Source organism: Mobula hypostoma, chromosome 1, assembly GCF_963921235.1.
Source record: "Mobula hypostoma chromosome 1, sMobHyp1.1, whole genome shotgun sequence".
NCBI lineage: Eukaryota > Metazoa > Chordata > Chondrichthyes > Myliobatiformes > Myliobatidae > Mobula > Mobula hypostoma.
In genome coordinates, this window is record NC_086097.1 from 211,542,900 (window position 1) to 211,557,609 (window position 14,710).

Consider the following 14,710-nt stretch of genomic DNA (forward strand, 5'->3'; position numbering starts at 1 on the left):
GTTAGTGAGAGATTTGAGAGGGGGAGGGGGAGATCCAAAATGATAGGAGAAGACAGGAGGGGGAGGGATGGAGCCAAGAGCTGGACAGGTGATTGGCAAAGGAGATATGAGAGGATCATGGGACAGGAGGTCCAGGGAGAAAGACAAGGGGGGGGAACCAGAGGATGGGCAAGGGGTATAGTCAGAGGGACAGAGGGAGAAAAAGGAGAGTGAGAGAAAGAATGTGTGTATAAAAATAAATAACGGATGGGGTACGAGGGGGAGGTGGGGCATTAGCGGAAGTTAGAGAATTCGATGTTCATGCCATCAGGTTGGAGGCTACCCAGACGGAATATAAGGCGTTGTTCCTCCAACCTGAGTGTGGCTTCATCTTTACAGTAGAGGAGGCCATGGATAGACATGTCAGAGTGGGAATGGGATGTGGAATTAAAATGTGTGGCCACTGGGAGATCTTCATCTTCCATCTGGTTTTGTTTTTGGTTTCTTTAACATTGTACCATCATCTGTTTAAAATATTATGAATTTGTGCTGATCCGTCTCTCCTCCTCCTTGATCTGAAAAGCACTGAGATCCCTGGTTAGAGATGTCCCCAGCCAGCGGAAGTATTAGGTCTGTATCTGCCCTGTCAAGCCTCTTAATATTGTTTGTAGTATTGTTATCCTGTAGAAAGAGTTATTCAAAGTGAAAATGGCAACTGTTTGTTAAATGTTGTAACTCGCATTCTACAAATGACATGGGACCTTTTCAAAGGCACAGATTTCAAGCACCACATTTCAACGTAGAACTTAGCATTTCACTGGTTTTGAAATCATTGATTGGCCGGGTAGAGAGTATTTGCATTTTAGTAGAAAAACATTCAAAGACTGTATATTTTTAACAATTTGTGTTTGTTTAAAAATCATGGTGTAGGTGCATATCCTTTTTTCCCATGGATGTCTTTATGAGACTCTACTTTAAGTGGTATGAAATTTATTGCAGTGATGTCAGGTTGTGTATTTACTAAATTTTTATTCATTTGTTCTTAAGGTAGATCAAAAGAAAAAAACTGAGTGGGACAGTGGTTTGGATAAATAACATAGGATCTGCTTTAAAATAGACACCAGAGCTTGCAGAAAGGGGCTGTGTGAAAAGGGCTAGAACATTTGTAATGGTATTCACGTTGGTCTTCATAGCACAATCATTCCTATAAAATCAGCGCATGGTTCCTAGCTTTTCTGAAGTGTTGTCAAATCACTGATTTATGCTACAATAATGTGGCAAGGAAGTTCTTCGGAGGCGGGGTCTGGTTGAGGGAGTTCCATCTCCATCTGTCGTGATTAATGTAAGATTACTTAATATTGACTCTGGCCACAAGGTACTGACAAAATAAAGCTTCCAGTAATTTAAAAAAAAAATCAGGTCTCCTTTATTTCAGTATTCTCAGTTATAAATCAATTCAAATTCCCAACGCCTGGTTAAAATATGCTGTTCATATTCAGTTCATTTGTTCTACAATACTGCTGATTATTGATGGGAATTTTACATAATGTTGTGATTTTTAAAAAATTAGTCTTATACACTTTGTATTTTGGTATGAGATGGGGCTTTTACAAGATGACACATTACTGGCAGAAAAGTCTCCTGAAGAAAATTTTGCTGATGTGGACTTCTGAAAGAATGCAGAGTACAGTAAAACTCTGATAATCTGATGTCTGACTATTCTGAGATCCCAGTGGTCCAGCATCTGGCTCACCAGCTAATATTTGCTCTCACATTGTTTCAAACAAGCTCTCGTTCCTCAATTCCCTCATTCCCTTCTGACTCAGTAAGGGTCTTGCTCCTGAACGCCTTTTCGACTCACTAGGGCCCAGTTCCTCTACTCCCCTTCTACTCTTTGGGGCCCCAGTTCTTGCACTCCTTTCTGACTCACCAGATCTTGAACTAGCACACTCAAATTTATTGTTATTCTTTGATTAAAAGAAGAACAAAGTAAATGTTTGTTAAATGAAGCAACATTCAGCAGTCCAGAAAATCTGGTAGTCCAGCAAAGTCCAAAGTGAGTGAGATAATCAGTTTTACCGTACTTGGTAACTGATTAAAAGTAGCTCAAAAACAATATAATGAGTTGAAAATGTCAATGTGTTTTTTTTTGAGTGCCGCGATAGAGTGTTTGGTTGCCTACATAGTTACCTCAGAATCTATATTTCTAGAATGGAAACAAATGATTCTCAATCCAGAGAGACTGCTTAAGAAAGAAGCAGTAGTACTTTTAATCAGGTTGCCCACTCAGGTTTACTCACCAGGATTTAATGCTGTTTTAATGTCCCCAGCACTCAGCAAACTGATAAGTATTATGTGACAGGAGATGATCATTAACCTCTTGTATTTAATTTATCTCACCAAATACATAAATGAATAAATTACCTGCATATTGCCAATTGTTTTGTACTTTCATCTGTGTATTCAAACTCTACCTTAGATTTTTTTGTTTTAATATTGATATTTTTCTGTGAGTTTCGTCCATTTCAAATCTATACTTCATTGTTTGGAATTTATGCTCATTTCATAATTGCTAGTTTCCCATGTGCACGTGAACAGATGGAAGTAACTGGTGCAGCAGGGATAGAGCATTTAATCTGTGATGCAAAATTACTTCAGGCTGCAAAATGCATCAGCATTTTGTAAAGGCATCCAGAAGCATGGTGTGCACAGGCCCCCATGCCTATGGTATTCTCAAAAGATGATTATGATGAAATTATATTGTATTGTTAAAGTTCAGCTTAAGTTCAGTTTATCTCAGAATTGCCCGAAAAAGACCTGGGGATTTTCTTTGCCCTCTATTGGGCTTGCATTGCAATGGCACCAGCCATTCATGTCGAAGAGTTCTTAAGGCCAAAAGTAAAATGCTTTCTGTACAAGGTAAGGTCTTGTACCATTTAGATTATACACCACTGGGGGAGATCACAGGCACAAGAGATAAAATAAATGAAGCCTTCATGTCATCTACCACCCCACCAACCTCCGTATTCAGCAGATAATTCTCCGGAACTTCTGCCACCTCCAACGGGATCCCACCACCAAGCACGTCTTTCCCTCCACCGGCCCCCCCCCCCCGCCCTCACTTTGAGCTTTCTGTAGGGGTCACTTCCTACATGACTCCCTTGGCCATTCATCCCTCCTCACTGATCTGCCTCCTGGTATATATCCTTGCAAGCAGAACAAGTGCTATACCTCCTCCTTCACTACCTTTCAGGGCCCCAGACAGTCCTTACAGTTGAGCCACCACTTTACCTGGGAGTCTCTTGGGGTCATTTACTGTATCCAGTGCTCCCAGTGTGGCCTCCTGGGGGTGAGCCCCGATGTAGATTGGGAAACCATTTCGCTGAGCACCTACACTCTGTCCACCAGAGAAGGGTGCAAAGGATCTTCAGGAGATGTAGAAAAATGGTAAAACATTAACTGAAAAGTTCAAACAACAGGAATTCTGCAGATGCTGGAAATTCAAGCAACACACATCAAAGTTGCTGGTGAACACAGCAGGCCAGGCAGCATCTCTAGGAAGAGGTACAGTTGATGTTTCAGGCCGAGACCCTTCGTCAGGACTAACGAAGGGTCTCGGCCTGAAAAGTCGATTGTACCTCTTCCTAGAGATGCTGCCTGGCCTGCTGCGTTCACCAGCAACTTTGATGTGTTTTGACTGAAAAATTCAAATCTGTTTTTTGATGTTGCTCGGACTCAAATGACTGAGTTATGGAGAGAGTTTTTTTTTCTTTGGAACAAAGAATGGGGATGAACTTAGAGGTTCATAAATCATGAAGAGAATAGGGTCACCTATATGATCAGATATTTTTGTGAACCTATATAATTCAAATGTTAAATTGATCAATAATCATTATTTATAAGTTGCTAGAAATTTGATAGACCTTGTTCATTTTAGAATTTGTTCTCAGTGGTTGACTTCACATTTTTTATTGTCCAATCTATGGAGAGTAACTTTTGCCTGACCCATACCTGTTTTACAGAACAATCTTTAAAATGTGTGCATATTGGATTTTCAGCTTACCTTTGAGGTTAATTTTTCTCCCACAGTCCGAGAATTCAAAGCAAGAGAGAGCTGATCAATGCTGATATGTTTCGTAATTTCAAAACATTAAACTAATTCAAAGGAAGACATGGGAGTCCAAAGCGTGGGTAGAACTGAATGTTTACTTTAAGCGAGATGCGCACATAATCACATGGTAGCGTGATGATATATGCATTTTGTGTATTTATACACCTAACCCGTAATGAGTTATTTAAAGGAACAAGAAATCTTAATCAAATATGTATGTATATATTTTCAATATTTCAAATTTTGTGAAAGAGCCTTCTTTAAATTCACAGATATTCTGCGGTCAGCAACGGCAAGCTAATATCCAGGATTACTTTCAATCTGCTTCTTGTTTCTTGAGAACTGGTTTTACCATTTGTTGCTTAAGCACCTGTGATTCTATCTGGTTGGACAAAATATTACTAATAGATTTTACTTTTGGTAGAACTCGTCAATATTCCAGAATCACCCTTGTTTTATGACTTTCACTGTAAACTATTCTTCCTTTTTCCCTCCACTGGCATAATTCATATAATAAGCTTGTACATTTTCCTTGCTTAAATTAAGATTCCACACTGCCTTGCCTCTGACAATCTCTCATTCCTGTCTCATCTACCTTTGTGTTTTCTCTGTGTCCATCTTATCCATGGGTACCATCAAATGCCTTGAACAAGTTACACCAGCTGTCTTCTTTGACTTTCTGTTGCTTGATATAGCCAGTGTTTCTGCCTCTTCAGGTGTTCCTTGGACATCTCTAGTGTCTAAGCCTGTCTGATCCCTCTATCCACACCAATATTCCCTGACACATTGCCTCCCAAAACCTTTCTCACAAGTGGACATTTGAGCACACCCAATCCAGTACCTACCCTGCTACGGCCAAAATGTCTCTTACTGAAGCCCTGTAACATCTCAAGTAATCTAATCTGGAAAACTATTGTTTGTCCTTTGGAATTCCTCAGAGATCAATATTTTCTCTCTTCCCCCTCCTCTTATACATACTGCTTCTCAGGAAAAGCACCCTAAAAACTGTAATGCCAGGTTCACAGAGCTAACTTAGTTGGAATTAAGTGCTTCAGCACAGTGTCTCTTGGTTCTTCCACTGTCTTGATTTTGTTGCACCACTGACCTGATTAATAATAACAAATGAGCTGAAATGATCTTACATTAAATAAAGACTTGAAGCTCAGGTTGTGTCAGAAATTTCACAACCAGCCACTGCACCCTTTCCACCCTCTGTCATTTGTATGAGACTGAACCACCCATTCATAATCTTTGGAATCTTTTTAGACCATACTTTCAACTTGTGACCTATTGCCTTTCCATTACAAAACATGCCCACTTCAACCTCTAACACCTAATTAACCCCCCTGCCTTTGGATTTTGTTCTACTGCAGTCATTACTTGCATCTGGACTCCCCCTGGTTTTCCACATGCATCTTGTACTAATGTGAACATCCAAAACTCAGCTGCCAGTAGTTCTCACTTGCGTCACATCTCACTTGAGCTCGTAAATTAATATGGGACAATAACAAGATTATGCTTTGATTTTAAACTCGTCCTGATTTTCAAATCCCTCATGGCCTTAATTTTGCCTGCCTCACTAATCTCCAGTTGACGACCCTTCCTGGATCTCTGCTCTTCTCACGCCTTCTGCACATCTGTTTTAAATAGTTCTTCGTTGGGAACTGCGCTGGTGTTTGTCAAGATCTGAGTCCTTGGGACCCCCCCCCCCCCCACCCGCCTCCCACTTGCTCTTATCTTCTTTCCAAACTTTAAATTTTGCCTCTGACCAAGTTCTTGCCTAACTGATCAAATTCTTTTGATCAAAGCAAAATTTGTTTGATAAAACTCTTGTAATACCCTGGGATATTTCAGAAAACTATATGCAATTGTGGTACAAATATGGAAGAGAAGTATTTTTTGTGCAGTTATATTCCTTATTTTTTTTGTTTCCTTAGGGTTTCATCGGCTGCAGCAATATATTCAAGGTGAAGTGCCCCTACGCATCACGCCTTCGTCACTGTGGTTATGGTGAGTTTTCTTGACAGTAATTTCTGAACAACACATGCAAAATGCAGGAGGAACTCGGGTCAGGCAGAATCTATGGAAATGAGTAAATGGTCAATGTTTCGGGCTGAGACCCTTCAGCATAACAGAAAGGAAGGTGGAAAAGGCCAGAATAAGAAGGTGGGTAGGAGGACAAGCTAGAAGGTGATAGGTGAAGACAGGTATGTGGGGGGAGGGGGAATGAAGTGAGAAGCAGGAGGTGATAGGTATAAAATATAAAGGGCTGGAGAAGAAGGATCCTGATAGGAGAGAATTTGAAGGACAGGACTTTCAAGGTTGTGATCTCAGGATTGCTACCCGTGCCAGGTACTAGTGAGGCCAGAGATAGGAAGATCATACAGTTTAACACGTGGCTAAGGAACTGGTAGGTTTAGGAAGCAAATTCCTTCAATCCACAGCTGAATGGGTGGGACTGGAATAAAGGTAGTAAGTATACAAAGCCTGAATAGGAGCATCAGACCAGGGTTGTCTTTGTTAAGAAGGCACTTTGACTAGGAATGAATTTGATGAGAATTTTAAAATAGTAGTTGTTTGATGGGACTTAAGTGCACTTGGCCTATCCACCATCCATCAAGAATACAGAGGCTTAAGTGAGTCGGTGCATGATCTTTCAGGCTTTACTACACTTTGTTTGAGGCTTCAAGGCTACATAAAGGTAAACGTGTCATTAATAAATAGCGTAACAGGACACATTGCAGGGGTTGCTGGGCTGTGTAACTTGGAGGGCCTGTTCTCAGCTGTATAATAAAATAAAATTTTTAAAAATATAGGTTTCACTTACGGAAGAGCAATTTCAAATTATTTCTAAGTATAATATTTTAATATTTAATAAGATTGATTAAAGATTAAAATTTACCACAATGCATCTTTATAAACTGTTGTATTCATAGTGTTTTATGTTCAGCTGAGGCCAAATGTGACAAATTTGTCAGACAAGAGTCAAAGTTGAAGGTAAATTTACTTCCAAAGTACATGTATGTCACCATATACAACCTTGAGATTCATTTTCTTGTGGACGTACTCAGTAAATTCAAGAAACACAATAGAATCAGTGAAAGACCACGCCCTACAGGGTGGACAAACACCCAATGTGAAAAAGACAACAAACTGCAAATATGAAAGAGAAAATATAACTAAGCATTAAATACTGAGAATATGAGATAAAGAATCCTTGAAATTGAGTCCCTAGGTTACGGGAACATTTCAGTGATGGGGCAAGTGATGTTATCCCCTTTGGCTTAAGATGGTTGAGGGGTAGTAGCTGTTCCTGAACCTGGTATTGTGGGTCCTGAGGCTTCTGTGCCTCCTTCCTTATAGCAGCAGGAAGAAGAGAGCATGGCCTGGATGTTGGGGGCCCTTGATGATGGATCCTGTTTTCCTGTGACAGCGCTCCATGTAAATGTATTCAATGGTTGGGAAGGCTTTAACTGTAATGGACTGGGCTGTATTAACTACAATTTGTAGGATTTTCTGTTCAAGGGCATTGGTGTTTCCATACCAGGTTGTGATACAGCCAATCTTCACCACACATCTATAGAAGTTTGTCAAGATTTTCAATGTCATGCCAAACTTTCGCAAACTTTTAAGGAAGTAGTAAAGCTGTCATGCTTTCTTTGTAATTGCACTTGCATGCTGGGCCAAGGACAGATCCTGAGAAATAGTAACACTGAGGAATTTAAAGTTGCTGACACTCTCCACCTCTGATCTCAATGAGGTCTGGCTCATGGACCTCCACTTCCCTCTGCCTGAAGTCAATAATCAGCTCGTTGTTCTTGCTGACATTGTGTGAGAGGTTGTTGTTGTGGCACCACCCAGCCAGATTTTCATTCCACCTCTTATTTGCTGATTTATCACCACCTTGGATTCGGCCATCGGCAATGGTGTCATTAGCAAACTTGAATATAGCACTGGAGCTGTGCTTAGCCACACAATTGTAAGTGTAAAGCGAGCAGAGCGTGAGGTTAACCACACGGCCTTGTTGTGCACCTGTGCTGATCTAGATTGTGGAGGAGATGTTGGCAATTTGAACTAACTGGGGTCTGCAAGTGAGGAAATTAAGGTTCTAATTGCACAAGGAGGTGTTGATGCCAAGGTTTTGAAGCTTATTGATTAGCTTTGAGGGGATGATGGTATTGAATGCTGATCTGTGGTTGGTAAAGAACATCCTGATGTGTGCATCTTTGCTGTCCAGATGTTCCTGGGTTAATTGAAGAGCCAATGAGATGGCATCTGCTGTGGACCTCTAATGCCAGTAGGCAAATTGGAGTGGATCCAAGTCTCTTGTCAGGCAGGTGTTGATGTGTTTAATCGCCAGCCTCTCCAAACACTTCAACACAGCGGATGTAAGTGCCTCTGGATGATAGTCACTGAGGCAGGTCACCACATTCTTCTTGGGCACCAGAATAATTGAAGCCTGCTTGAAGCAGATGGGTAACTCAGACTGCTGAAGCAAGAGCTTGAATAAAGCAATTACTTAAATTTGTCCCCTGTTAGGCTTTGTTTATGACTTGTGCTGTGTGACCGATTTCTTGTCGAGCCATGTACTGTATGTAGTGCTTTCACAGCTGCTTTTTTTGTTGCACATTGAGCTCTGCAGTGTAAAAGATTCAGTATATTCAAAAAAAAACTGACTGGTTAGTGTTACTTGGCACTACTGCATGCCAACCTTTCATAGCAATTATGTTAAAAGAAATACTCAATAATTAGTATGATAAATAACATATTTTAAAATTGCATGTTACCTTCAATAATTTAAAAAAAAACACAAACAGCTTGTGGAGGCTAACTGCTGGAATGTACTTTCTGCCAATACAGTCAGCAGGATGCAAATCTATGGGTCTCTATCTTTCCTCAACGAAGAGGATTTTGGGCAAGCTCCATTATAATTTTGTGGGGTAACATTTGTAGTCGGTTCATGGATTGTACTTAAAGCATTGAGACTAGCCTGACTAACAGGTTGCATGTAAGAAATTGCCCTTCAGTTTTGGTCACTGTTTTTAATTTGATCGCCATATGCAATGCGTAATGGGAATGAAAGCAATGATACTTGGGTGAGGGTGATTGGAGGCAGGACTTAAGTAGACAGGAGCATGCAGAAGTCATTAAGTCCCCAATTGAATTCATCTTGTATATGTTTTTATTAAATTCCTGTCTAAGTGAACATGCCATGTTGCTATTACACCCTCCTACAAGCATTAAGTGTGATCTCATTGAAGCATTTTAAAGAAGCATGATTTGATCCCTTATTTAACAGATAGCACTAGTCATCTTGGAAGATGAAGTACCTTGGATGCTGTCTTTTAACTTGGAAATTATTAAAACTCTTAACTTTCAAACTGTTCTTATAGACGGTAATAGGCTTGAGAAGTGTTTCCTTTTGCTTTAGTAGTGTTTATAATCTTTTAAACACAATGAATTGCATCATGCATGCCTGTACCTGATTGGCATGCTGTATTAGTATGGTTACGTGAGGCTTTGTGAACTCAATTTACTTCAGTGTTTTAAAGTTAATAAAAATATGTTTGAAGACCTGGTTGTTGATATTTTTAAAGTGGTGTGTATGGCATCTCCCCATGAAGCCAGTTGGAGCACTCCTGCAAGAGTTGTGATGTGTCCAGTATGGTTTACTCTGACCTGCTTAAATGTTCCAGATGTTACATTTGATCAAAACAGCAGGGAGGTTTAGAGCAGTTGGGGAAAGATAGTGCTGAAATGCTGGTCTAACCACTTTAGGCTTAAACACTATACATTTTAAATACCTAAATCCATTTTTACAGATATTTTAATGATTTGATGCCAGGCTTTTACAATTGTCTTGGACAGACGTGATTTTCGGATAGCAAAAACACAGAATTTGCAGATTGCTCGGTCTGCGGTATGTATAGTGGACGTTTAGAATGATCCCTTGTGCATTCAGTTGTCATGGAAACACATTTTTGATTTCAAAGCCGCTGGACTAGTTTCAAGCACTTGAACACACTAACTGTAGGCCTAGTTCTGAATTTTTCTAGATCTCTGAGCATTTAGGTAATCGATATATTTATTGGTGAAGCTTTAATGTACCTTTCTTCCTTCAGTTTGCATTTTACAGGTCAGCAAGAACAAATTGGCTGCAGAGTAAAAACCAATTTCAAAGAGGGAATTTTGCACTTGCTGAGTAATCTCTATGAATAGCTGTATCAAGATAATTGCAGCTTGTCCCGTGCTTAGAAAGCTGAGAATTTACAGATTAGCTGATATTTTCCCCCTTCAGTGCAATATAGATTGTTCATTACTGACGAGATACCTATTGCTCAGTGGAGAGCCATGTTAATGCATCTGTCAAGAGGTTCTCTAGTTCATTGTGATTTCTAGTCTCTTATTTATCAGCCTTTTGGTTTAAGCACTTAAAGATGGGTCAGTTTGATAAGGAGTACCTAGTATTTTTTTGCCTATTACTTGCTGCCTCATTTTCCCCACTCTATTAAAGCTGCTATAAATGATAACTTGAGCAGGCAAATAGTGAGGGCCATCATCTTTCTGTTTAATGTTTAATTTACTGTGTAAATTTTGAGATGTGGGCTTTTTTTCTATTAGTTTTTTGATTGTTTGGTGCTTCTGATGGGACAATTAAGTTAAAGAAATAACTAGTTGATATTTCAGGCTAAAACCTTCGTCAGGACTTTGCCTAAAAGTATTGGCACGAACTGTCAACTATTCATTCCTTTCCATAGTTGCTGCCCAATCTGCTGAGTTTCTTCATCACTTTGTGTGTGTTGCTGTGGATTTCCAGCATCTGCAAAATCTCTTGTGTTTAAATAAGAAATGCCAACTGTCTGTATTCCCCAACGTTAATATTTCCACAGTGTAAACTTTATTTCAACTATGAATTTAGTTTGCTAAATGTGTGGTGGTCATACAGGAAATGTTAGAAAAACATCAGCAGAAAAATATCTTAAATGAAATTGTACTTTTTAAAGTTACATTTTTTAAAGTTTAATACAATGTAGATATTGTAATGTTGGGAAGCATTGTTTCTCAACAATTACAAAATGGAGTGAAGGTTGGAGCTCAGTTTTTTTCTTGAGTTGTAGGTGAATTTATTCTGAAATATAGTACTAATTTTGGAAAATACTAGCTATAATCCCATTCCACAGAAACATTTAAGTTGTAAGTAATTAATGGTGCAGGGACATATTAGTAAATGGAACGTTTGAGTAGCAATGAATTCATTTCCATTTAAAAACACAAACTGCTGATTCCAAATAAAACTAGGATTTTGTTTTTTGTAACCGCTTCGGAACCTGTGTATGACCTTTGGTTCTCAAAATAAAGTAAATATCAGTTTACTGTGTTCGAAGCGATCAGCATAGACTGACCTTGAGTTGTGATTGTTTCTTTAAACCACCTTTTATTCTCTTTATTTTCTTTTTGAAAAGATGATTTAAACATAATTCTGACAACCCTTCCTGGTCTTGTTTGTGTAGCCTGGTGGCCTTCCTGGGAACTATTATCTCTTTTTTAAAAGCTCAAATACTTCCAAGAAATTCATATGAACACAAGGAAGCATTTCTATATTGTGCTTGAAGCACTGTATCATAGAATTAACAGCTCAACACGTATTTCAAGTTTTGGGATCTTGCCATTTATGAAGAGTGCTAATAAAAGCCCTTTTTGCTTCATTTGGAGAACGATAAATTTGTAGGTTTTCTTGCCCTCTTCAGATTTCTGTATCCCAGGCCTCATGAAGCAACTGAATGTAGTTTTTGAGGACTTTAAAACAAAGTTACAGATTTTGCCTCCATTGGCAGAGGGAATTAAAAGGACTTGAAAATCAGAATCACACTGATTCACCAAATGGTCTGTTTTTTTTATTACCTCATGATTGTAGTTATTTGATTTCTAATTAACGTGGGTGTGTGCAATGTCTGGCTAGGGCAGAACTCACAGCCTACTTGCTGCTATGAACTTGTTTTGGAACTTCATTGTTCAGAAATGTTAAGTGATAAAATAAGCTCACCTCCTGACATCCCAAAGCTCTTCCACTATCTACAGTGTGCAATTTGGAAGTGTGAAGTGGTACAGCATGTGATTGGATGAATGTGGCTCCAATAATACTCTGCATCCAAGGAAAGCAGTCCACTCAATTAAAATACCATCCACCATTTTAAGTGTTCATTCCCAATATCAAGACTTGCAGTGTGTACCATTTACAAAAATAATCAGTCTATATTCCAGCAGCATTTCCCAAATTTGTAACCTCTCCCATACAGAGAGAGATATCCTGTGGAAGCTTATCTCCTCCAAGTTCTGTAACATCTATATCACAACGAAGTCCAAATCTGGACTTTGTTATCTAATAGCATTACGGTAGTCCTTTCACCAGAAGTATTGCAGGGGTCAAGAAGCTGGCTCAAAAGACTGTTGTTGCGTGATTGAAATCACCGGAGAGAGAGTTACTGGTATATACAAAGCTGCTTCTTTATTCTACAAAACAAGGTACAGCAGGCATACGGAGACCCGTTCGGTAGAAAGGTCTGCTGCCCAATGTGGGGCTGTATTTATTTGCTACCCACAAAGGACAATTCCATATTTACAAAGATAAGACAATGCTGTCTTTTGAAGCTACATACAAACTACACACCTCCAGATTACAGCCATCCCACCAGTGCCAGCAGCATCTGGACTGGTATTCAGGTATCCAGTGTTCCAAACTGAATCCACAATACATTTATTTGGTATTTTACGTGCTTAACATGAAGGACAATCCATATTTATGAAGTATAGATAATGCTGTCTTTGAAACTACTTGCAAACCTCACACCTCCTGGTTTACATCCATCCCACAGGCACCAGCAGCATCTGGACTGGTATTCCAGTATTCACAGCTTTTAGGAAATGCATTGTTACAAATGGACTGGGATTCTGATATTCATAGCTTTTAGGAAATGCATTGTCAAGGAACAGAAGACTGGTGGCTGAAGCCATTTACTAAATGTTAATGACCTAAACCCAAAAAAACAAAGACCAATAAAGATTCGGAACTAAGTGCTGTCTTCACTTATGATACCCACAATATAAAATGTTTACATTTTTTTAAAGCCATCGCCTGTTTAAATATGAAATTCCACAAAAATGACCAATGAGCATCAATTTCACTGAACCACTGCTCCATCATCCAGTGGGAAATGGATTTGTTACAGGCAAACGATAAATAAAGAATTAGTTAGGTTTGAGAAGAAATGTTATTGGCAGCAAAAATTTAAACCTACTCTCAGAAACACTGATTTGACGTTATTTCAAAAATAATGGCTCAGAATTTTCCTGAGGAAGGACCACCACCTGTGTTCTCTGCTCACTGTCCCACACTTGGTTAATTCAGGTCTATAAAGCTGAACACTTTGGCTAATAGCATCCTGGATATGGTTAGCGGGCCTATGTCATGGCCTTGTGCATCATAATTGGGTCAGCTGGTTAGAACGGAAATCTTCACCTGCCAGAACAAAACTTGTGCCAGATGACAGAGCCAGGCATACTGCTTTCCCATCTGTCAAAGCTGTCAATAATTTTAATTTATTGTCTTTGAGACAATTATTTAATGAAATTACATATTTAAGGTCTGAAAAGCTACTAAACATGATTTGATGAACCCACCTAAAATACAAGCAATTAATTAAATCTACAAATGCAAGTAGTTCATTTTTTTAAGCAGTGAAGTCTGCATTAGACCCAAATCTTGCCTTCCTTGCAGATTTAAAATCTGAAAAAGGTTCAAATGTTCGATTTATTGTCAAACTACGCATGTACAGTACAACACTGATATTTGTCTTCTCCAGATAGTCATGAAATACAGGAAGGCCATGGGTGTTAATGAAAGAAAGACATCAAATTTTCTTCTCTCCCCCCCCCCCCCAGGAAAAAGATAAGAACCGCAACTGGAAGATCCCAAAATCCTCACATACTGTAGCAAAAAGCCACCACAATAATGATCACTTACCCCCTACCCATAACAACCCCCGGCCCCCTCATTCACAGAAAGGAACAGCAATAGTAGCAAACCCCCAACACCCCTGCCAACACAAATTAAGAGATCATCCACAAGAAATAAAACACCAAAAAAACTGAAGGAATCTAATATAAGGTACACCCCAATAATTTCATAAATCTCAGAATATGGGAAACATCTTTTTGCTGCATATGAGGATCCAGGATGTTGACATATAGAATAGAAATATTCACTGTCAACAAACTTACAATACATTTGAGGCTTCCATATTAAAGTGTGAACTCATCTTTTTTAGAAAATTAATAATTTGAAGGTTATTTTTGATTTTTTTCTTATTTTTCACCGAGTTATAAACTGATTTTTTTTTCTCACTATCCTTTTAAAAGAAGGTTATGTCAGTGAGGTCTTGTGTGTGCACAAGATGTATAGTAACAGAGCTCTGCGTCTGAGCGAGCCCAACATGCTGCAGCACCGCAGACCAATTTGCTTCCTTTTGGGTAGGGCAGCAGATTGTCAGCTGCAAGTAGGCCTTGGGTGGTGTAGTCTAAAACCTTGCTCCCCAGCATCTGTGTCAGAACTGAAATTGGCAG

At 39.2% G+C, this 14,710-nt stretch overlaps 1 protein-coding gene across 3 annotated transcripts in view; it reads left to right on the plus strand.

Moving 5' to 3' along the window:
- The window catches only part of fam110b (family with sequence similarity 110 member B), a 185,017-nt gene that overhangs the window by 77,570 nt on the left and 92,737 nt on the right, over window positions 1–14,710 (plus strand). For all 3 annotated transcript variants that reach the window (XM_063041908.1, XM_063041917.1, XM_063041899.1), the window contains one exon: window positions 6,028–6,100. The gene's annotated coding sequence lies outside the window, so the exon portion shown is untranslated. The remainder of the gene's footprint in view (window positions 1–6,027; window positions 6,101–14,710) is intronic.